The sequence below is a fragment of the Ailuropoda melanoleuca genome, chromosome 20, assembly GCF_002007445.2.
Source record: "Ailuropoda melanoleuca isolate Jingjing chromosome 20, ASM200744v2, whole genome shotgun sequence".
Taxonomy (NCBI): Eukaryota; Metazoa; Chordata; class Mammalia; order Carnivora; family Ursidae; genus Ailuropoda; species Ailuropoda melanoleuca.
The window spans coordinates 26,746,619-26,772,314 of NC_048237.1; the positions used below are offsets into that span (position 1 = coordinate 26,746,619).

At 43.6% G+C, this 25,696-nt stretch overlaps 1 long non-coding RNA gene across 1 annotated transcript in view; it reads left to right on the forward strand.

Annotated features, from left to right (window-relative positions):
• Positions 1 to 4,787: 4,787 nt before the first annotated feature.
• LOC117797240 overlaps positions 4,788 to 25,696 on the forward strand; it is a 49,535-nt gene continuing 28,626 nt past the window's right edge. The window contains exons 1-3 of the long non-coding RNA XR_004622176.1: positions 4,788 to 5,402; positions 12,648 to 12,794; positions 16,447 to 16,565. This is a non-coding gene — a long non-coding RNA (uncharacterized LOC117797240). The remainder of the gene's footprint in view (positions 5,403 to 12,647; positions 12,795 to 16,446; positions 16,566 to 25,696) is intronic.

Consider the following 25,696-nt stretch of genomic DNA (forward strand, 5'->3'; position numbering starts at 1 on the left):
GCTATTGTGGACAATGCTGCTATGAACATTGGGGTGCATATGGCCCTTCTCTTCACTACGTCTGTATCTTTGGGGTAAAACACCCAGTAGTGCAATGGCTGGGTCATAGGGTAGTTCAATTTTTAACTTTTTAAGGGACCTCCACACTCTTTTCCAGAGTACGGGCCCTCTTCTGACCTACATACAGGTGGGTGGAAGAGGATAGGTCTAGGAATTACTTGAAGAATCAAAAGTCCCAGGGTCTTATTTAGACTCTATCCATCTGTTGCTACAGGTATAAGTAAGATGCTAAGAAAAAAGTGAAGGAGCCTCTATAGGGGTCTTTAAATACAACAGCTAAGTGAATGTGGAAGACCACAAAAGCCGCTGGAGAAATTAAAAGTAGGCCTAAATTAAAACCTCCATGTTCCTAGAAGGAAAGACTCAATAATATAAGATCAATTTTTCCCATCAAGTTCAAAATCCCAGCAATGAAACATCTTAACCATGGTGGAGTAATAGGACCAGTTTTACCCTCTCACCGTAAACAACTTTACAAAAGGAAAACCTATATCTAAGAAATGTTTTTAAAACCTTCAACAGTAGACAGTGCAGTGGAGCCAGCCCCAAGAGGAGAAAAAAGAGGTGAGCCTTGTCATTGCCCCAGTGTATTACCTGGAGAGATTTTCCAGGCTACCCAGGGAGGAGGGACCCACGCAGATCCCAGTGGTCTCCCAGAATTTAGAAAGCAGGGTGGGTAATTGGGGAGGCCAACGTAGCTAGAGTTCATAGAACTCAGTACCAGAAAAGAGAGGGCTGCACAGAGCGGGAAGAAACGAGAGGACGAGCGATGGAGACCGCGCATGCGCTCTGGAAGTCTGCACCAGTTTTCCCCCCTCTTGAGCTGAGCGCTCAGTGCACAGACTGCTCAATCCTTTACCTATCATCTGGGCCACTTTCCAGCTGGGAGCGCAGTGGTGTAGCCACAACAGAGCCATAGGGCCTGCAAAGCCCAACATATTTACTCTGTGGCCCTTTACAGAAAAACATCGCCAGGGGCGCCTGGGTGGCACAGCGGTTAAGCGTCTGCCTTCCGCTCAGGGCGTGATCCAGGCGTTATGGAATCGAGCCCCACATCAGGCTCCTCTGCTATGAGCCTGCTTCTTCCTCTCCCACTCCCCCTACTTGTGTATCATCTCTCGCTAGCTGTCTCTATCTCTGTCAAGTAAATAAATAAAATCTTTAAAAAAAAAAAAAGAAAAAAAAAGAAAAACATCGCCAATTCTTCATCACTATCATTTATAAATAAGAGGAATTCTATGGGGTTTTTTTTGCGTCTGGAAAAAATGTTCTTACTGGGTCTGTATTTCAAAAAATTCTGGGCTATGCCTTGTAAATAACTGTCTTCGGTGAATTCTGCATTTAATTGATTATTGATATGATTGGGTTTAATGTACCAACGTTCTATTTGTTTTTACTTGTCCTCCTCTTTGTTCCTTTTTTCTTTGCCTTCTTTGGGCTTAATGATTTTTATTTCACTATCTCTCTTGTGTTTCTTTGTTTTGTTTATTTATAGTAGTTGCTTTAAAGTTTGTAGTATACATCTTTAGGCTCTCATAATCCACCTTCGAATAATATTATACCACTTCAAATATAAAAAAACTTACAACAGAATACTTATATTTCCCTTTCTTGGTCTTTTTGCAGTTACAGTACATTTGACTTTTTGCATATGTTATAAACTTATAACACATTGTTTTTATTTTTGCTTTAAATGGTCAGTTATTTTTAAAAGGAGATTAAAAATATGAAAAAAATGTGTTTTATATTTACCCACATATTTGCCACTTCTGGGCCTCCTCATTCTTTGTGCAAATAAAGCTTTTCATCTGGTATTTTCTTTTTGTCTGAAAGATTTCCATTGACATTCCTTATACAGATCTACTGGTGTTGAATTCTTTCAGCTTTTGTAGGCCTACAGAAGTTTTTATTTCCGTTCTAATGTTGAAACCTAGGTTTGGGAAGGAATGCAAATGTGTAATTTACATGTTGAAACACAGGTATATGGTTATCTGTTAAACGTCAAAGCTTCGTTTACTTTCACCCCCCCCACAGGAATATTCCGGTGTCCATAAATCTAAAAATAAAATTATTGCCAAGCCTTTAAAAAAAAATTTTCATTTCATTTTTGTTTTTGAAAGAGATCTTTGCTAAGTATAGTACTGAACAGCACTTCTCTTTCAATATTTGAAAGACTTGCTTTTTAAGCTCTGTTAGGACCAGAGAACCTTTAGTCTTAGAAGAGAGAGAGTGAATGTGTGTACCAAGTGGTATCTTATCTTCCGTAATAGGAAGCTAGCAGATAATATTCCAGATTGAAAAAACAGTATACAAATACTATGAGAATGTTACTTGAAAATATGGAGGCAAATACTTTTCTTCTAGAACCACCTCAAGAATTCAAAGTGTTAGCATCTGGGGAGGGAAGAGGAAACCGCTCTTTTTTCTTTTTTTAGAAGCTTTATAGATGTTACTTTAAAATTTTTAAAATTCTTTTTAAGAAAATAAAACTGATTTCAGTCATTAGCAAAGAACCCTGGGTTCCCAGAGACCATAAAGAGAAAAGGATCAGCACATGGAAGCAAGTGGGGTGGGGAGTCAGGCTTCGTTTTGAGGAGTGGGCGAAGTTTATCTCCAGTGAACACAGTGTGGGCACAAGCCCGGGAGGTAGAGGGGAAGACGGAGGCTGTTCCCTTGGGCTTGGACTCTTCCTGACAACGCCTACAGGCTATTCTGGGAGGTGTTGGGCTATTAACGAAAAAGACTTCGGGCAGCCACTTGGGAGTTGTTTGTAGTGAAAGCACCAGAAGGCGGGATGAATCTCCCTTTCTCCCTGCACACGGGGACATGTGGGTTGATGCCCAGTGAAAGTGATCTGGCTCCCGTTTCCTTGGTGAGAGCAGCCAGCAGATGGGTGTCTGGTAACTCAAAGCCTTTACTGAAAGGGCCCAAGTCAATTGCTCCACCTGGCATGGGGTTGAGGCTGACTCAGGTTTCAGCCGCTGGCCTCTGGGGGGCTAAGACAAAAAGAGGGGCAGAAGATGGAACCTGAGGCCTTGTATGCAGAGGAAGTTTCTGGATTTTTTTTTTTTTCATCTGTACCACCAGACATCACATTCAGGTTCTTGGGACCTCCACAGATGATTTCTCCGTTGGGTTTTGGTATTTGTAGTCACAAAGGCCTCCCCAGCAGGGCCACAGTAATTCAAAATCTAAAATAAATCTTCTACAACGGAGACTAATGATAAACTTAGAAAATGAGCATCAGCAGAGGCTTATCTTTAAGAATTGCACCAGGTTATAAACTTCGGGAGGGCAGAAACCATGCATTCTTGCTCATACCCGCAGCCTCACCATCTAGCATCACGTGACTCAAAAAAAGTGCTTGGAAAATGTTGAGGTAAGCAACGAGAGGAAGTTCTTGGCCGCCATGGGCCAAGGCGCCAGGTGGACTTGGTTGAAAGTACAAGAAAGTACTCTCTACCTGGAATATTCCACCTCAGGTCCTTCTCTTCATTCCAACCTCAATTCTATGACCCCCCCCCTCAGAAAGTTCTTTCCTGAACACCCAACTGAAATTGGCCCCTCCACTGCATCTCTGCCATGTTACCCTATTTATTTCTTTAATAGCACCAGTCACAATCTCCAACTCTCTGATTCACTAACTCAATCATATGCTCTCATTTGCTGCCTCCTACACCACAGTAGCCACACAATGAGGGCGACAATGATGAATCCGGCTCTCCCCTCCCAACGGGCTCTTGGCACAGAAGGTACTCCACGAATTTGAGTTGAATGAATAAAGTAACATTCGATTATGAGAAGAAGAAACCTTTCTCATTGATTCTCTTACAACATCTGATGCTGTATTTCAGTCCCACTTCTCCCTGAAAAGCCGTTGGCACATCAGGGCGCTCATGGTAAACTGTGTCAGCACCGATGAAGGACAACAAACATGATCCTGAGCAGAGCTTAGCTGCCCCTAATCCAGGATGCTTTTCCGGAGCAATGAGGAGGAGGGAGGCGCATCAAAGAGGATGACAGAAGGAAACCGGTCCCAGAAATGATCAGAAGGAACACAGCGCATGAAGGACATCAGGAGAGGTCTGGGCCAGGGCAGGGGTCTTCACCGGGACCAGGGAGTCAGAATTCTCCTTCGTCCTCAGCCTCCTTCACCCCCGTCTTGGCCGTTTATTCACCGGGCCGGGACCACACACCTGCGGCCTCGTCCCGCCTGCCGCCTTAAGTCCTGGGCTGGACACAAAGCCAAATCCGTCCGCTCGCGGATTGCCCTGGTTTGAACTGCTTAAAGCACTGTCTTGTCACAGCGTGGTCCTGCGCCACCTGCCTCAGAACCCTCAGAGTTTGCGCACAAGGCAGAGTCTCGGGCCCAGACCCCCACCCCCACCCGGACAGTCGGCCTCCAGAATCAGGACCCGGATAAGCACCGCCTCCCCACCCCACGTGACTCTTAGGGGCGGGGTTCTCTCCCTTCGATGGTCAGGAGGGGCTGATTCCCTCGCGGACCTAACTCAACCCCAGGCATCTTCTGTGACCCACGGGAAAGGAATCCCGCAGGCCAGCGCTGGCCGCGCCCGGCTGAGTCTGGGGGCGCTGTCGGGCCGCCGGCGAGGAGCGGGGGGGGGGGGCAGGGAGCAGGGGCGGAGCTCGGCCCCCGGGGCGGGAGGGGGGCGGGGAGCAGGGGCGGAGCTCGGCCCTGCGGCGGCCCGGCCGGTTCGTGGCCGCAGCCTGACCCCTGGCGGGCACAGCGAGGGGCTCGGGAGGAGGGAGCCCGGGCTTGGGTCTTGCTGAGATTCGGGAGAAGTTGCACTCCGGTCACCTCTGCGTGCAGGGCGCGATGGTCAAGACGGGGAGGACTGGAGGAGGGGGTGACGTGCAGTTTATGGATGTTCCAGATTCCTGAGTTGCCTCGGTCGCTAACTCATCTGGTCGGAGCCGCTCCCTCGAGCGGCGCAGGCAGCGTGTTCGCGGTATTTCTACATACCTTGTCCGAGGGGGGAGGGGGAGACAGGTGCACAGGAAGCTGCGTGTTCTTACAATCATTGTTTTAAGGGTTGGGGTAGGGACCGAGGTTTAAAAACCGCGACCAGACACAGGTGTACTGGGGCCGCCGCTCCTCCGGCCGCTGCCTCTCCCTGGTTAGCCCGTAGCCGGCGCGGGGCCCTCCCCCTCCCCCGCCCCGCGCGCACCTGACCCCACTGAGGCCGCGGCCCGCGGGCCCCACGCCACCGCAGCCTTCCCTCGCTCTCTGGCTCCCCGCGGCTGACTCAGCCCTCGGACCCTGCACGGATTGAACTTGGTGAGTTCGGTCCCTCCCGGGCTGCAGACGGTCCTAACAACAGGTAATTCAGAGAAGTGTCTCCAGCAATCGATATTTCTCTCCTTTTCCTTTTTTTTAGATTTTATTTATTTATTTGAGAGAGAGACAGAGCGAGAGAGAGCACGAGGTGGGGAGAAGCAGAAGGAGAAGCAGGCTCCCGCTGAGCAGGGAGCCCCACCCGGGCTCAATCCCAGGCCCCCCGGCGTCATGACCTGAGCCTGAGCCGAAGGCAGACCCTTAACCGATTGAGTCACCCAGGTGGCCCTCTCCTTTTCCTTTTTAATTCTTGGTAATGTGTAACCAACAAAAATAAATCACTTGACTGTAATCGTAACGAATAATATGCTTTTGCATTTTCAGAACTTAATTATAGGGCCCAATTCGAGGAATCATTATTCTTTTGTCTGGTGGTCCCAGAGAAAGATTAGTGTAGCAGGCTAGCAAATACAGAAGTGGAAGGTTCGCCAGCAGGGACAGTGTGGTGGGAGGGGAAGGCAGCCAGAGAGTCAAGGAGCCTGAGCTCTTGTTGGGTTGACTACAACTCATTTATTCAGTCATTTCACAAGTTTTACCGAGGGCCCCTAGGAGGGAGGCATTGAACCGGATGCTAGAAAGACAAAGAGAAGTAAGACACGTGGCACCTACCCTCAAGTTATTTTCAGTCTTGTGGGAGGCAGTAGAAAGACATGTAGACCAAAAATGATCGAACTATTTGGACTGTAAATTTCTCTGGCATATTTAATTCTTTGATTTGCTGTGTGACTATCTTCATTGCCATGCTCCATTCCTAGAGTGCATAGAACCTTACTCAAGTCTCACAATAACCCTGTAAGGGCCTATTTTTATCCCCGTTTGATAAATGAGGCAGGAGTACTTGGGGGGAATCAGAGAGCGTGCCCAAGGTCACACAGCTGGTGAGCGGGGCAGCGCTGGTTCTAGAATCCAGAGCGGTGCGACTCCAGAGCCCAGGCTGCTACCCAGCAGGTGATAATGTTCTCCAGGGCCATCCGCCTCTCATCTTGTTTCTGCTGCTGTGCTGCGTAGAGTTCATTTCCTAACCTCTCACTGACAGCTTATCTCTACCCACGTAGCCATCGGGACATTCCTTCCTCCAGTGTCAGAGAATAAGGCGCACACCCTGCTCCCACAGCTCATTTCACCCCTTCTTCCTTCCTTCTCCTCCAGATCACGTCCACTCGTCTCCTTTCTCCTAGACCTTCAATCCATTACCTCTGCTCATTCCTTCCCCTCAGGCCATGAACATGTCAAAGGCTTGCCTTTGCTAGCAAACCTACAAACAAATAAAACGCAATGCAATGAAGGCTTCCTATAGCACACACCGATTAGAAATGCTGAAACAAAAAATACTGACAAGACCAAATGCCAGTGAGAATATGGAACAATGGGATGGCTCAAATTGCTAGGGGGAATGCAAAATGGTGCAGTCTTCTGGAAAATAATTGGTAGTTTCTTATAAAAGTAGACATACACTTATCATATGATACCATAACGGCAAAGATGCTGGAGAAATGTGAATGAACATCACAAGAACCTCTACCCTACTTGTGCACAATGTCCATAGCACCTCTCTGCGTAAAAGCCCCAGACGAAAACAACCCAAATGCCTTTCAAAGAAGTGAATGGCTGAACCGAGTGTGATATTTCCATGCAACGGGATACTACCCAATGATTTAAAAAAACATCTCTTGACACCTACAGCAACGTGGATGGCCTCAAGGACGTTAGGCTGAGTGAACGAAAGCCGCTCTCTAAATGTTACATGCTCAGTGGTGCCATGTCTGTAGTATTTTCAAAACGACAATTGTAGTGATTCGTGGCACTAGGGGTTGGGGCACTATGAGGGGGTTCATTGTGGTGACGGAACAGTTCTGTATTCAATTGTGGTGGTGGCGGTGGCATAAATCGAGGCTGATAACAGAGTTGCACAGAACTCTTCAGACACACTTAAGTGCCCGTAAAAACTGTTGAAAGTTGAATAAGGTCTATAGGGTGTAGCCATGTAAATTTCCGGGTTTCGAGAATCTCAACTACAGCAACGTAAAATGTTACTCGTGGCTGCAGCTGGGTGGTGGATACCTAGAACGTCTCTGTACTGTTTTTGCAACTTCCTGTGAATCTGTAATGATTTTAAAATAAGAAGTAAAAAAAAAAATGCATGTACATTAAAATCAAGCAAATAACAGAAGTTTCTTTTACCCTATTCAGTTCAGCCCTGCTGGCTCCTCACCCCACGGTCACCCCCCCATCGCCCACCTCTCTCCTCCCTTTCTCAGCCAATGCCGCCCAAAAGGTGATCTGCTCTCACTGTCTCCGCTTTCTCAACTTCTCTTGGCTCTCCAGTCCCCCGCCATTAGCCTTCGGCCACCTCCCTGTCACCAAGCAGCATGGAGAGGTCGCAGTCTTGATCGTGCGGGGCCTCTCTGCTGCACTGAAACCGCTGACTCCTTCTGATCATTTGGAGTCTATGGCAAAGCACTTTCCTGCTTCAGCTTACACCACCCTGACCATTCCTTGTCTGTCTTCTTTATGGATTCCTATTTCCAGTAGCTTCTCTTCTGCTTCCTATCCCTTCAGTGTCAATGTTAAGGGAATCGGCTGTGACCCACCCCTTGACCCACTGCTTTTCTTCCTCTTCACTCTATTCCAGGACGGTCTCACCCATTGTCCTGGTTTTAACCACACTTACCTGTTGCTGTCTCCCGAATAAATACTGCTGGTCCCGGCCCTTGATCAGGTTTCGGCTGTAAATTCCTGCCTGCTGGTCATCTCCTGCTGCATGTCCTCTGCACACTCCAGACTCAACATGCCCACATCCCATTTTGTCACTTTCCTTCCGAATCAGCCCTTCCTCCTGATGCCACATCTCCTTACTCTTGTAAGCTGGACACTTAGGAGTTGCCCTGATCCCTCACATTCCGGTGTTTGATGGGGTCCTCTTGTGTGAGCCTTCTCAGTGCTCCTCTCTATGCCTTCACCCCTGTCCTGGCTCGAGCCACATCATCTCCTGCCTGAATTACTGCGACAGCCTCCCAGCCGGTTTCCTGGGATATAGGAATACCTTCCCTTCACCTTAGGGTAGAGCAATTTAGTTAAATCACAAATCGTCTTCATCAAACTCTCCAGGGGTTCAGTCCCTCCCTTAGAGCCAGAGGCTCTAGGGCACATCAGGCCCCTGTGTCTAGCATCTGCCTGTCGCAGGGGCCGCTTCCTCAGTGACTCTGCATTTCAGCCTCCAGCACCACAGAACAACCTGTGCGCATCGCTCGCATCTGCTGTTCCTCCCCTCAGGCCTGCACGCGGTTGCGTCTGAGGAGAACATTTTCCCTCCTGCCAGCCGCCCTCTTCTGCCCACCCAGGACTAGCGGACTCCCACTCAGCCTTTGGAGATCATCTCCAGCCTGCCCTCCCCACCCCCTCAGGTTTATGTGGCAATTATTTGTCTGTGTGTCTGTACCACATTTCCTCAAGATTTCCTAGGAAAGATGATGACACCGGATGGAAGTGCAAGCTTCTCCTTACTTCAGGCAGTGGGAATATTCCCTTCTCTGCGAGGGAGAGGTGTGAGCTACTGAGGAGGTATCACAACGCTTAGGCTCCGTAATATGCCTTTCGCCAGCTGATAGGTTGTTAAGTGAGGAGGAAGGATCTGGAAGCAGAGGGCTGCATGGAGCCGCGGCTCTCAGGAGGGGCAGGACTGCAGCCCAGGCCTGGGCGTACTCGGGGTGAGATACAGAGGACAGTCGACTCTCGTACCCAGTGCTGGCATCGCAGCAACAGCTAGTAGTGTCTGAAGTGGACGCTCCGCAGCAGAGAACGTGGGGGAAAACAGGAAACCCGTTCTCGCCATCATGGGAGAAGAGAGAAAGAACACAGGTCTCTGTGGGAGTAGATGACGAATTCAGGAACATTACAGTCTGGCCAAGGCTCAAGTAGACCCTCAGTCAGGGACCCTGGTAGCCCATGTTCACTGACAAGAATATGAGCGAGGAGGGAGGCAACAGGACCGGGTGCGAACACCAAGACGGGCCTGTACTCCCGGGTCCCCCCTCCAGAGTCTCCTTCCTCCCATCGCCTCTAGGCTAGCAGTCTCCTTCCATGCTTTTTGGTTTGTCCTGAGCATTTTCAAGAGCGAAGGAGACAACTTTTAAAAATAAATGCATCTTCCTCTGATTTGAAATAGGCCTGGTTTCAGACTTGCACGGCTGCACTAGCTGTTCTCTTCCGAAAGAAGAGAGTTGTGTGCCATCTTGTGGTGGAGGGGCGCCATGACAGCGGTGTTGGACCCTGAGCAGCCTTTCCAGGCCGCCCTGGCCTTACCTGCTGTACAGCTCTGTACCGGGCTCTGGCTCCGGGGCAGTAGCAATCCGAGAATGCACCTTTGAAGAGACACTGGGGACTGACCTGGTAATGAATGGCATTGGAGTAGGATCCCAAGGGATTTTTCCTGCAACTGCTATGATGTTAGCTCTAGGTGCCCTTCTCCCTAATTAATAGATGAATTCCAATTCATGGTGGTTTTTTAAAAAATGACCTTGCACAGTGGCAAGAGCGCCAGACCGAGAGCTAAGCCACCTGGTATCTAATTATACCTCTGCCACAGACTGGCCAAGGGAACCAGCAGCAGAGAATCGTGTGGAAGGAGTACTGAACTGGGGCGAGGGGCTTGCACCCCAAGAGCTGCCACAATCTAGTGTGTTACTCTTTTAGCACCTTCCCTGTGTCAAGTGCCTTCCAAGGTACTTTTCGTGTTTCTTTAGCATAGCCATGTGGGTAGTGGGTCTAGAAGTCAGGAAACTGAGGCTCAGCAAGAGAGTGAGCAGTCCAAAGCCAGACTCAGCGAGTGACGAGTCACAATGTGATCGGAAGCCTGACTGCAAAGCATATGATCTTCGTTTTTAAAAAATTTATTTTGTTATAATTTTTTGTCATGTGAATGCAAGGAAGTTGGGTCACACAGAGGCCAGATGGTTTGAGGTTATTGTGTCCCTTGATGATTAGGCAAGCGTGATTTCCACCTGAGTGCTCTGTTAGTCTCCTGTGTGTTCTCGCCTCTCACCCCCCGACTTGGTTCATAAAGACATTCAAAGAGATTGAACTACCTCGGCTTCAAAAATCAGGCCCTTTGATTTCCGAAGACAACAGCTACAACCTAGAGAGAGAACACTGTCTGCGGAGGAATAGTAAAGTCAGGTTCTTTACGGGGGGACGAGATGCCGTACCTGCCATGGGGGTGGTACTTGTCTAAGGGCTGTCACTGCCGGTGCTCACCTGTAAGAGGCTTGTTACTACCGTCCCCTGAGGGAACAAGAAACTTGTTCGAGATCACACAACTAAGCCTCGAAAACAACTTTATTGAAATATAACTGAACTACAATAGACTGCACATGTTTAAAGTAAAATTTGGCAAGTTTTGACATGTATAAAATGGTGAAACCATCACCATAATCAGGATAATGATTATTACTCTCTGTTATCCCCATAAATTCCCTCAGCCCCTTGAGAATCCCTCCCCCTGTCCCACCCCCTTCCTCTTCACCCCCACACTACCATCTCCAGGCAAGCTTTGATCTGCCTTCTGTCACTGTGGTTTTCATTTTATTCTTAAATATCTTATTTATTTTTGTGCGAAAGAGAGAGAGAGCGAGCATGAGCGAGGAGGAGAGGCTGGGAGGAAGCAGACTCCCCACTGAGCAGGGAGCCCAATTCAGGACTCGATCCCAGATGCTGGGATCATGACCTGAGCCAAAGGCAGACGCTTAACCGACTGAGTCACCCAGGTGCCCCGTTTTCATTTTATATAATTTTATATAAATGGAAACATACAGCATGCACTCTTTTTTGTCTGGCTTTATTCATTCATCATCCTTTTCCTGACATGCATTCATGTGTGCATCAGTAGTTCATTTTGTTACAGCTGATGACTATTCCTTTGTATGGGTCTACCACAATTTGTTTAGCCATTCCCTGATGATGGAAATTTAGATTATTTCTATTCGGGGGCTACTATGAATAAAGTGTTGTGAACATTAATGTACAAGTCCCTGCCATGGACATAGAATTTCATGTCTTTTAGGTAAATAGCTAGAAATGGAATATCTGGGTTATATGATAGGTACATGTTTAACGTTCAGGAACCAGCTAAACTGTCTTCCAAAGTGGTTATACGTTTTACGTATCAGTAGTGTGTGAGAGTTCCAGTTTCTCCACATCTTTGCCAACACTTGCCATGGTCTTTTCCATTTTATACATTCTGGTAAGTATGTAGTAATATCTTGTTGTGATCTTAATTTGCATATCCTTCATGACTAATGATTTTAAGTATCTTTTCATGTGCCTATTAGCCATTCATATATCTTCTTTAATGAAGTGTTTATTCAAATCTTTTGCCCATTTTAAAAATTGGGTTGTTTGCTTTTTGAGATTTATGAGTTCCTTATATATTTTAGATATGAGTATTTATCAGATATGTGATTTTTCAAATACTTTTCTCATTCTGTACATTGTCTTTTCACTCTCTTATTAATGTATTTTGAAGAGTAGACATTTTAAATTTTGATGAGGTCATGTTTATAAAATTTGTCTTTTATAGGTCATGGTTTTGGTGCCGTAGCTAAGAAGTCTTTGCCTAACCCCAGGTTACAAAGATTTTATTCTATGTGTTCTAGAACTTTTGTGATTTGGGGTTTTACTTTTAGTCTCTGATCCATTTTGGTCAATTTTTACATGATGTGAGAGTGTACTGAATTTCTTGTTTGTTTGTTTACACATGGATATCCAATTGTTCCGGCACCATTTATTGGAAAGACTGTCCTTTCTCCATTGAATTTTCTTTGCATCTTTTTTGAATATCAATTGGCCTGATATATGTAACCCTATTTCTAGAATCTCTATTCTGTTCCAGTAATCTATTCGTTTATCTTTATGCCAATACCATCCTGTGTGATTACTATAGCTTTATAATAAGTTCTGAAATCAGGTAGTATAAGCCCTCCAAATTTGCTCTTCTTTTTCAAAGTTGTTTTGACTATTCTTGGGTTTTTGTTTTTGTTTTGCATTTCCATACAAATTTTAGAATCAGCTTTTCAATTTCTGCAGAAAAGACCTCTGAGATTATGTTTAGGATTGCATTGACTACACAGATTGTAAGACTCACCTGATTTTTTAAAAATCATGTCTCAAGAGTCACAGTCCTTTGTTTTCTAATGTTCATATTTTTGAAAACCATTGTTTCTTTTTTTTTCCCCAGGGTATTTTGGGTATTTGGTGGTTTCAGGCAGGAATTGTAAATCTCATCCCTGTTATTCCATCTTAACTGGAAGTGGCAGATGAGCAAACCAAGGTCTTTGACCCCGAATCCCATGCTCTTTCCTTAAGAAGCCTGATGGAAGAGAAGGTGGGTATAGTCTCACCTTAAAACAAACAAACAAATAAGATTTTATAAAAAGTTAAATTTTACTCGTATTACTACGTTCAATAAATGCTTATAGCCCTTCCCCCACTCCCTGATACAACTGAGTTGCTACACATCAATTTCTAAATTCCCCAATTTTGATTCTCATACATTAAATCTATTCTTTTTGTTCAAATCTTAGTATGAAAAGTCACAAAAAAAACTAACCCTGGAGCAAATCTACTGATTTGGAGGAGACATTTTCCTCTGTAATTCTGATAGTTAAATGATCTCCTAGAATACAGGACATAGCCGTGTAGTATGAAAAGATGGACTGGTTTTTCTGATAAATCTCATCTTGTCCCAAAACAGCAGAATCCAGGACTATGGGATATTGGTGGTTCTAAGCAGAAACTCTAATGATGTACTATACATACTTAGCTTTTGACTTCATTAACTTGGAAATGAAACTGTTGGGAAAGCTAATCTAATGTCATGCATTAAATAAGAAAAATAGAAATTAGATCATTAAAGTGAATGTGGCTGGTGCCAAGGTGAACATAATGAAAAATACTTTATTACTCTCCCTTATTTCAAAGCAGTCCTTTAATTAAGATTTCTTCCACCAGCAAAACTAATTTCATAAGTTTATACAGCCAGCAAATTTCAATTTGCACCTCAAGAAAGTAAGCCTTTTGCATCATAGGGAATTTATGTTTATTATCCAGGAAGGAAATGAGGCCGGAAGGCAAGAGACACCTCCACACAGTGGGGTGATGACTGTCCTGTCCAGCCGCGGCACACACGGTGAACAGTTACATTTCCAATTCCTCAGACTAAATTTAGTCTTATCTACCATTCACATCAACAGCTAGTCTAAGAAATATTGTTGGAGATAGCAGGCTGGCTCTGGATTTTATCTCTCCTTGAATTTGTTAATGAAAGTAGAAGCCTGAATAGCAGTATCATTCCTGTTGCTGGTTTCCATGAAGATGGGGCAGCATAAATTCAATAACTGTACAGAATATTAATTTAAGCTTCAGCCTGACAGCCAATGATCACTGGAACATATAGTACTGACCCAGCTGCTCAGCTCTTTTAGAAATGACTTAATTACACAGTCAGAACAGCTGCTAGCGCCAGCCAAAGACACAAGGAAAAAAAAACAGTTAAAGGAGAAACAAGACAGGATTAATTTGTGGTCTAACTCATTAAGACCTCCTGCTGTCACCCTTTGCCAAGCCACTGAGCCTTCACATCTTAGAAAATGATCACAATCCCCCAGCTACTCTTATTATTTCCCTTGATTTTGCAGAAATCATAACAACACCTAGGAGTCATTAAAAGCACCTGGAGCATGTAATCTGTTCCTAATGGAAAAAGCCTTCCCAGGGGGACCAGGGATGGCCCGCAGAGCCTCCGCCCTTCCCTCTGTGGTGGAAAATCTCCCTCTAGACGTAGTTACATGAGCCCAGGGTGCCTCTCACTTTTCTTCCATTCTCCCCCTCCTCCCTTCTCTCATCTTCCTTCTTCCCTCTTTTCCTCTTTCTTTCTCCCTTCCCTCGTCACCCTCTGGCTGCTGGGTTGAGGCTGAAGATGGGGGGGTCAGTCACAGTCAGACGCGGACCTGCCGTCAAGGCACCTGCCGAGCAGTCTGCGTTCACCACTCATTCAGTCCTTACAAAAACCTTGAGAGGAGGCACTTCTCCCCAGACACAGGGAGAGGAATTGAGGCTAAGAGAGCTTCTGTCATTCCTGTAAGGCCATTGTACTGATTACAAAGCGACTCCTTTCTGTTTCAAAAGCAGTCTGCTGTGATGCTGAGGCTGGGACTCTGCAGACCACATTTCTGCTCCGTCACGGGCTCTTGGTTGGCGTGCCGGCAGGAGAGCGTCGGGCTGGGCAAGGGAGAACGGAGCACTGCTCCTGTTTGCTTCCCGGTACAGCATGGTCAGCGTCTCCCGTAGTGGTTTTCATCTCCGCGGCAGTAACTTCCCACATCCCCAGTCCGGCCCCTCGAGAATGCCAGCGTCAGTCAACCCAGAGGTCTGGGTCCCAGTTGTAAAGGGCTCTGCTCCGAGCTTTGAGGTTTTTCTAACCTCACCCTCTTCTCTTTGTCTCACTAGCCCTGCGGCAGTCTCTGCTTCCTAAAGTCACATTCCCTCTGTGCCTCTTTTTTTTTTTTTCCTTTTTGCATCTCCAGTACCCACTTAACCAATTCCTCTGTTAAATTCTTTTCTGTTAAAGTTACCGGTTTGGTTTCTGTTTTCCTAATACACAGAGCACTAGGATTCAAAACCAAGTGTATCTGACTCCAGATCCAGGCTCTTGATCCCTGCTCCGTACTATTCCCACTCACTCCCTGTTCTAGCTGTGGCAAAGATACATTGCTTTGATCAAACATGGCTCAACCTCCTAAGCCTTCTCCAAGGCCCATCCATGCACCACTTTATAAAAATCTAGTTTTGTCAAGAACCCTGCTAAGTCAGTTTAACCAGAACCTTCTATCCTCAATATCTGATCAGGCTCCCCATGCTCCACTACCCGCAGGTGATGTCTGGTCACCCTGACCTGTCTTCTGCAAGAATTCAGTTGGGTCAGCTTAGCCAGACAAACCCCCCTTGCCCTGGATTTTTCCTCTCAGTAATTTTCCATCTGCTGATCCTCACCACGCTCCTTGACTGTAAATTCCCACCTGCCCATCCTGTATTCTGAGTTGAGCCCCATCTCTCTCTTCCACCATGAAATCTCATTGCAGTGGTCCCCATACATTCATAATGGTCCTGAACAAAGTCTGTCTCACCATCTTCAACAAATATCATTAAAAATTTTTTTTCATTAGGAGTGGCATTCAAAACACACTTTGAATCAAGTATCATTATGAACTCAAGTTATAGGTTGGGTGCATTCCTTGGGGAAAGTCCTAAATATTGTCATGCTGGCGACTGAAGATTCCATCCACTGTTAAATGGTTTGGAAAGCACCTAGCGTAACCTAAGTGAATAAAATAGCCTCAGCTAAACAAGATGTAGCTCTGATTAATCTATTCCTAAAAAGATCACGGAATTGACACATTTGCAAGTCATAGCAGTAATGGGAACTTACCAGCCCCCTGAGTTTCAATTGGAAATCTCATTTCTCTAAAAGCAGAACATATGGTATACTTTTGACCTTGTCTTGCTGATAATTTCATTTTGCAGAGGAAGAGAAAGAAACACAAGGAAATTTTCTCCTGGATGTAATTCTGGCCTTGGAGGGAGAACTAAAAACTGGTTATTGAAGCAGAAGTGCAGGAAGCTGGGGGCCGGGAATCTTTCACACGGGGAGTTAAAACTGCCCAAGAAAGACCATTTGGGGGAGGCTCTGACATGGATCCTAAAGTCAGCACACAGCTCTCAGAGGTTCAGAGGAAAGTGCAGTCTGATCCCGTAGCCAGACAATCCGAAAGAGAAAACAGTATAAGAGGGATGGCAGGATCTCAGAAATGAAAATCTGAAGAGTATGGCTCTTGACAAGGATGAAAGAGATCGGCCTCCAGAAATGCCAGTGTGCCTGCACAGAGAGCAGTTTAATGAGCCTGATTTATCGAAGGGTTCAGTAAAAGATGGGAGGGGTGTACAGCAGGTGGTGATCTGCAGATACCTCTTTGTTATAGGTCCCATCTAGAGGTGAGCTATCCAGGTCATTGCCTTCAAGACACTCACCTCCCAGGGAAGAGACAAATAATGATCCAAAAAATAAGCAACGAAACCACAGATACATAAAGGATGACAGGTAAGTACAATAATGTTATATGTGTGTGTGTTTGTGTGTGTGTTGAACCAATTGAAATTGACAATATTCTACCATTTTTGACCTACAAAGATGGCCATTTCATATGGTGTGACCCACAGTATTGTTGGGGGGTGGGGGTGACATTCCACATAAGGTCATGAGAAAAGGCCTCTCAGAGAAGGTGGCAGATGAGCAGAGACCTGAATACAGGGAGGGAATGAGCCATGTCAGAACAGAAGAGTATTCCAGACTTAGGGGGAAACAAGGTTCAATATTTTGAGGTGGGAATGCTGGGTGTGTGTGAGGATTGTTTGGAAGTCCAGTGTAGATAAAATAGAGGAATAGGGACAAAAGCAGGATGAGATAGGATGAGAGTGGCAGCCAGAGATGGATCATATAGGGCCTTATGTGGCCCCCAGTTCATGACAATGACTTTGAGTTTTGTTCTGGGAATAAAAGGAGAAGCCCTTAGAGGTATGAGAACAGAGGTAATGTGGTGAATGATCAATCTTGGGAACCCTTGGGAGGGGCAAGCATAGAAACAGGGGGGCCAGCTGGGAGGCAGTGAAGGAGGTGAGAATGGATAGACATTAGCATGTAAAAGTGGCAGGACTCGAAGACCCTTGAGAATGAAAAGCTGAAGATGAAAGAATGTTGACCTGAGCTACTGGGTCAATGGAGCCATTTTACTGCACTAGGAAGGAGAGAAGGTAAAAACTGACAGGTGGAAAAAATAGTTTGATTTTATTTTTATTTTTTTTAATATTTTGTATTATATTATGTTAGATACATTCAATTTAGTGTTCTTCTCAGATATCCAATTTGAGATAACTGCATAGGAAGTTGGACAGACAAATTTAGTTTTAAGAATAGGACAAAACAGATTATATACACTTGGGAGTTATTAGCATAATGATCTATTTAATGCAAGGGACTGGTAGAAGTCACCTAGGGAATGACTGTCGATAGAACAGAGAAGAGGTATAAGATCAGAGGTCTGGCACTTCACCACGGAAAAGCTGTGAGGAAGGGGGTCCAGCACAGGAGACTCGGCTGTCTGCGAGGACAGAGGACAAACAGACACACGATCACTCTAAGTCCCAGTCCTTGCCACAGCCCTGTTTGGAAGAGGGACCTTTCAGAAGGCCTAAGGGAAGCTAAAGATCCCCAGGAGAATCCTCAGGCACCATCAGTTCAAATAAATATGAGGGCAACACTCCAGAGACCCCCTCCGTCCTGTGAGAATGAACCTCTGTGCCACCTGTTCCTCACCCCAAGTGACAAAAGTCAGGTCGGAGTAGTTCAGGTATAAAAACCTCTCTTGTCTTTCCGATGGTCACAACAATTATAACTCACAAATCCTCATCAAAATGCAATCACTTTCTAGAAGTCCCTCAGAAAGCAGCTTCCTGCCTAGGGTGTGAGCGATCCAGGTCCAAGGAAACCCAGAGGAGTTCTCAGACATGTATTGGCAAATACTAAAAGGCTAAAGATGAAATTAATTAGAAGGCTAGACAAAGGAAAAGAAGAGGAGACTCCAACAAGATGATCAAAGATAAAGTAAACCATAAACAGAATCATTCTGGGCAGTGCTGTTTGGAGACCACCTCTAGAATACAGTTACGAACCTGCAGAAAAGCCTTCTGGAAGAGGCCAGCTCTCTGTCACTTAGGACAGTTGGGTCACTAGGACTTGCTGAGCAGTGCTTATCTGCTGCTCTGGCTGCAGAGCGAGGGAGAAATACCTGCCCATACCCACCTCCCTCAGGTAGTCATTAGAATACGAGACTCCCAGCAAGAGAGGAACACGGTCGGTACATGCCATCAGAACCGCCTCAGGATTCAGGGCGCCTGCGCCAGTTGCAAATTAAATCTTTTATTGTAAACATCTCTGTAAATAAATCAACAGACAAATGCTGGTCCTGAGAACACAAGACTTTTACAAAAGGTATTCAGAAGTATGAATTTAAAAACTAGTGGTCACCTTGTGCATTGTTGGGGGGATACAGTGACGTGGTCACTGTGGAAACCACCTGGCAGTGCCTCATCAAAATGACACACAGAACCGCCGCGTGACCCAGGGTCGCCACTCCCAGGACTCTTTTACATCTTTCAGAAAAGTGGGGACGAAGCTCCAACAGATATTTATACACTCATGTTCATAGCAACGTCATTCACCATGGCTGAAAGGCAGAAGCCACCTAAGTGTCTGTCCACAGATGAATGAATTAAAAAATATGGAATCTGCATACAGGGCCATATTATTCAGTCTAAAAAAGGAGGAAATTCTGACACCAGCTATGGCATGGATGAAACTTGAAAACATTCTCTGAGTGAATTAAGCCAGTCGCGAAAAGACGAATATCATAGGCTTCTACTTATGGGAGATACGGAGAGTAGTCAAATTCATAGAGACAGTAAGTAGAAAGCTGGCTGCCAGGTGCCAGGAGGAAGGAGGTCACAGGGAGTTACTGTTTAAGGGGAACAGAGTTTCCGTTTAGGATGATAAAAAGTTCTGGAGGTGGCTGATGTGAATATACTTAATGTCATTGAGTTGTACATTTAAAAATGGGTGAAATGGTAAAAACAATCGCAAGTTTCAAAGAGTATAAGATTAAAAGGTGATTGTTCATTAGGCAAATGGGTCTCAAAAGACGTATCAACATTGCTTAGTTAGAACAGAAATCTCATTGTTCGTATTAAAGAACTCTTCTTTTAAAATATGTGGGAAGTGTGTGCGTGCAAACCTTGGCGTGTGTGTGTCAGCATGTAATAGTTTTGTGTGGTTCACCTCTTTCTTTCTTCTCTCCCGGTATGTGAGAGCTCTAAATTCATCATTGAAAAATTACAGATCTCAGTATAATTCTGATAGCTGGGGGATAGTGTATTGTTAGGTGTGCTGAAGAAAAAAGAACTGGACTTTAAATAATTAAGCCAAAATGATTGCATTAATGAACTTATATCCTTAATCACTAATTTCATTTTTTATATTTCCCCTGACTTTTGGGGGAGGAATAGTCTTGGTCTCAAAAGCAGACTTTAGTGACCTGATGGTCTGAAAAGGAACCAGAGATAACAAGACAAAGATATTTAAATGGAAACATGCCAGCCATTATTAGTTAATTGAAAGTTTTTATGATTTTGGCCTGAGATTGGTGGTTTTCCTGCTAAGCTATAATGTGGGCAGGGGAGAGTAACAACTTTGTTTCCTTTTTTTTTTTTTAATGAAAGTACTGATGAGTAATTTTGAAGTTTTTATTAAATTAAAAGTTAAAAGATGGTAAAATTATCTAACAATTTAAAAAATCTGTTATATCTCAGTTGAGGGATTTCCTTTTTAAAATTTTTTAAAATTGAGATATAATTAACATATTATATTAGTTTCAGACGTACAACATGGTGATCAGCATGTGAATATTGAGTGAGACGATTCCCACAATAAGTTTAATTAACATCCATCACCACACATAGTTACAAATTTGTTTTCTTTTGATTACAGCTTTTGAGATATACCCCCTTAGCCACTTTCAAATATATAGTACAGTTTTATTAACTATAGTTACCATGCTGTACATTACATCCCCAGGGATTATTGTTTTATAATTGAAAGCTTATAACTTTTGACCTCCTTTACCCATTTCTCCCCTCACCCCCTGCCTCTGGCAACCACCAGTCTGTTCTCTGTATCTATGAGTTTGGCTTTTTTTTTTTTTTTTTAGATTCCCTGTTATCAGTAAGATCATATGTTATTTGTCTTTCTCTGCCTGATTTATTTCATTTATGTTCATCTATGTTGTTGCAAATGGCAGGATTTCCTTCCTTTTTATGGCTGAGTAATATTATATTGTGTATATATATACATCACTTCTTCTTGATCCATTCATCCATTGGTGGACACTTAGATTGTTTCCAGATCTTGGCTATTGTTCATAATGCTGCAATGAACATGAGGGTGCAGATAATCTCTTTAAGATAGTGATTTCATTTCCTTTGGATATATACCCAGAAGTGGAATTTCTGAATCATATGGTACTTCTATTCTATGGTACTTCCTCAACATTTTTGAGGAACCTCCATACTGTTTTCCACAGTGGCTGCACCAGTTTGCGTTCCCACCAACAGTGCTGGAGGGGTTCCCTTTTTTCCACATTCTCACCAACACTTGTTACTTCTTGTCCTTTTTTTTTTTTTAATTGCTGTTCTAACAGGAGTGAGGTAATACCTCAATGTGGTTTTGATTTGCATTTTGCTGATGATTAGGGATGTTGAACATACTTTCATATATCTGTTGGCCATCTGTGTGTCTTCTTTGGAGAATTGTTTATTCATGGCCTTTGCCTATTTTTAAATCAAATTGTCTGTTTTCTATTGACTTATATGAGCTCTTTACATATTTTGGATATTAACCCCTTATCAGATATACAGTTTGCAAATACTTACTCCCATTCTGTAGGTTGCCCTTTCGTTTTGTTGATGGTTTCCATTGCTATAAAGAAGCTGTTTCGATTGATATAATCCCACTTGTTTTTGTTTGCTTTCAGTGTCAAACCTAAAAAAATTGTTGCCAAGGCTGAGATCAAGGGGCTTTCCCCCTGCGTTTTCTTTATGTAGTTTTATGGTTTCAGGTCTTATGTTCAAGTCTTTAATCCATTTTGTGTTGATTTTTGTGTATGGTGTAGATAATGGTCCAGTTTCTCTATTTCGCAGGAAGCTGTCCAGTTTTTCCAACACTACTGATAAGACCATCCTTTCCCCGTTGTAAATTATTGGTTCCTTTGTCATAAATTAATTAGCCATATATGTGTGAGTTTATTTCTGGGTTCACTATGAGGGATTTTTAAAGATAATACCATGTGAAATTGGGAATAGATTTCTACTGGCAAACTTCATTGGCGGTAGCTATACAATTCCCACAGAGTGTATAAATGGAGGAGGGGGGAGGTCCAGTCACAGTATATTGTCAAGATGCAGAAAATGTGGATACTTAAGATCAAAACAATACAGCTTCTCTGTTGAACCTCATACAAAATATCTGAGACTATTAAAAATATGGGTGAAAATTGTGTGCAAAAATATTAGTAAAAATTGAACTAATGTAATAATGAAAGTGGAATTTTAACTGAAATGTTCTTTAATTTACCTACATAAATATTTTTAAAAGATTTTATTTATTTATTCAATGATTTATTTGAGAGTGAGAGTAAGCAGGGGGAGGGGCAGAAGGAGGGAGACAATTTCAAGCAAACTCCTTGCTGAGCACAGAGTCCAATGAGGGGCTTGATCTCATGACCTCGAGACCATGACCTGAACCAAAATCAAGAGTCAGATGCTTAACTGACTGAGCTACCCAGGTGCCCCTACATATGTATTTTTTATAATCAGTATTTATGAATCAGACCCCTTATGAGTAAGAACGTAACCTTATATTCCATAAACTAAAAAAATCTTGATTTGCATTTTAACCACATTTTAAATTAATGAAATTAAAGATTTAGCAGAAAGCCCTCAATATTACAGATTTCTCTGGTACTGGTTTGGTCTAAAGTTAAAATACCTGCCAAAAAGCAAGTCTCATGAGCAGGACCTGCTTTGCTTAGTAGGTTACACTTCTACATTTAAAGTTTCTGAAGAAATGAAGTGCTTTATTTTTTATCTTTAGTATACTGACAAGTGATCATTAAAATAAAATAAAATACTCCTCATTAAGAAAAAGGAACAAAGAGTGAATTAGCACAAGCTCAAAAATAAGATGAAAGAGTGTTACCCTAAAAATTCAAATGTTATCATGACTCCCCAGGGCAAGGGTTTGGAGAAAGTCTTTATACGGCGAGGGAAATGAAATAGAGCAGGGAAGATAATACCGTAAGATTTTAAAAATAAAGAATAGAGAACGGACGTCTCACAAAAGATGAAAAGGTATATGAAAAGGTATTTGGTTGCTTTCATCATAGGGAAAATGCAAATTGAAACCACATTGCGATACCACTGTANTGTCCAAATCGCTAACCAGTATATGAAAAGGTATTTGGTTGCTTTCATCATAGGGAAAATGCAAATTGAAACCACATTGCGATACCACTGTATACCCACCAGAATGCTTAACAAGAAAAAGAGAATATCAAGTGTTGGTGGTAATGTGGAGCAGATGGGACCCTTTCACATTAACGATGGGTGTGTAAATAGGCACAACCACTTGGGAAGCCTGTTTGGCATTATATACTACGGTTACTCTCGTGCATACTTATGACCCAAAAATGCCACTCCTAGGAACCAACAGCAATGCGTGTGTGTGTTACATATGCTCACCAAAAGACAGTGACATAGCCCGTGAATGAAAGCTGTGCACATGTTCATCCACAGTCAGCTGGGTAAGCTGTGGTATATCCACCCACTGTAATGCCATCCTCAGTAAGAGCGAGGGATCTGCTAACTAACCTGCAACAGTGTGCGTGGATCTCACAAACACACTGTTGGGTGGCAGACACCAGACACAAATGAGTAGACACTGTATGAGTTCAGTTATCCAAATCATAACAATTGGTAAAACTGGTCTGTGCTGTTAGAAGCTAAAAGAATGAGTTGGTTGGGAGGCGGGGTAGTAACTGCAGGGGAACGCAAGGGCATTCCTGGTTGCTAGTAATGGCTCGTGTCTCACTCTAGGAGCTGGTTATACAGGTGTGATCAGGTTTTTAAAATTTGTCAAGTTGCACACTTACATATCATGTGTGCACCTTCCTGTGTGCATGCTGTATTTCAAAAATGTTTAAAAATAAGGAAGGAATGAGGGGCATCTGGCTGGTCCAGTCTGTAGAGTGTAAGACTCTCGTCGTGGTTGTGAGTTTGAGCACCACATTGGGTGTAGAGAGATTAGTTTTAAAAAATTTAAAAATCTTTGGGGCGCCTGGGTGGCACAGCGGTTAAGCTTCTGCCTTCGGCTCAGGGCGTGATCCCAGTGTTACGGGATCGAGCCCCACATCAGGCTCCTCTGCTATGAGCCTGCCTCTTCCTCTCCCACTCGCCCTGCTTGTGTTCCCTCTCTCGCTGGCTGTCTCTATCTCTGTCGAATAAATAAATAAAATCTTTAAAAAAAATTTAAAAATCTTTTTTTTTCTGTTCACTAATGACATAATATTTATTTATTTAATTAATTTTAAATTTTTTTGCTGGAATTTTTTTATAATTATGTTCAATTAGCCAACATATAGTACGTCATTAGTTTTTGATGCAGTGTTCAATGACTCATTAGTTGCGTATAACACCCAGTGCTCATCACCACATGTGCCCTCCTTGATACCCATCACCCAGTTACCCAATACTCCCACCCTGCTCCCTTCTGTAACTCTCAGTTTGTTTCCCAGAGTCCAGAGTCTCTCATGGTTTGTCTCCCTCTCTGATTTCTTCCCATTCAGTTTTCCCTCCCTTCTGCTGTGGTCCTCTGCACTATTCCATATGTTCCACATATGAGTGAAACCATATGATAATTGTCTTTCTCTGCTTGACTTATTTCACTTAACATAATCTCCTACAGTTCCATCCATGTTGATGCAAATGGTAGGTATTCATCCTTTCTGATGGCTGAGTAATATCCCTTTGTATATATGAACCACATCTTCTTTATCCATTCATCTGTCGAAGGACATCTCGGCTCCTTCCACAGTTTGGCTATTGTGGACATTGCTGCTATGAACATTGGGGTGCACATGCCCTTCTCTTCTCTATGTTTGTATCTTTGGGGTAAATACCTAGTAGTGCAATTGCTGGGTCATAGTTTAGCTCAATTTTTAACATCTTGAGGAACCTCCATACTGTTTTCCACAGTAGCTATACCAGCTTGAATTACCACCAAAAGTGTAAGAGGGATCCCCTTTCTCCACATCCTAGTCAACACTTGTTTCCTGTCTTGTTAATTTTTGCCATTCTGACTGGTGTAAGGTGGTATCTCATTGTGGTTTTGATTTGTATTTCCCTGATGGCTAGACATGATATTTAATATAAAAAACCCTAAAGTATTCACACACACACACACACACACACACACACACACACACCCTGTTAGAACAAATAAATGAATTCAGTAAAGTTTCAGGATACAAAATCAACATATAAAAATCAATTACATTTCTATACACCACAATATACTATCTGCAAAGGTAATTAGGAAAATAATCCTATTTACAGTAGCACCAAAAAGAACAAAATATTTGGGAATAAATTTAACCAAGAAGGTGAAAGTCTTGTACTCTGAAAATTAGAAAACATTGCTGAAAGAAATTAGCAAGGACACAATAGGAGAAAGACATCCCATGTTCTTTTTAGGGGAGAATAGTACTTAAAAGCCAAGATCAGGGCATTAGGTGCACTCATTGCCATTACAGTATTGTTGCTCCTAGGCTCTCTCAGTGGACAGAGCTAGATGATATATATGTGTATACATACATATACACACACAGACATCCACACAACTACTCCTCATATATGCACACACACACACTCACACACACATATACACATTTATATCCATATTTTGATATATATTTATATGAGGCAAATCATGAATTGACACAGATATCACCAATTCCAATCCAATACCACATGGTTCATTCTAGTTTTCCCCTTTCATATTTGTATCTCCTTTCTCTGACAGTGAGATACCTGACTCTCTTTAAACTTAATATTTTTATTAGTTTATAGATATTCATGAAAATGATCTCCCACTTCAGCTATCACTATTTTCCCTTCATGGATGCTGTCTTGGCCCACTCAGACTCTGACACTACGTATCAGGCTCCCCTTCTACCTTTCCATGGGCTAATAATCCATGCCAGGCTGCTCTTTCCCATAATCCCGTTCACATGGACACTCTCTGCATGTTGCTCATGCTTTGACTTTCCATACTGGGTCATCTTTTATCCCATGCTTTCCTCATCCTGTCTCCCCTCCACATGGTTGCCCCCCTTAATCTGTTCAGATAATGATATCCCACAATACTCTGCCTCTCTAGGTAGATGCCCTCCTCACCCTGGCTAGGTTTTAACATCTTGCTCAAGGTTACCATGGCTACCTCTTTTTTTTTTAACGATTTTTTATTATATTATGTTAGTCACCATACAGTACATCCCCGGCTTCCGATGT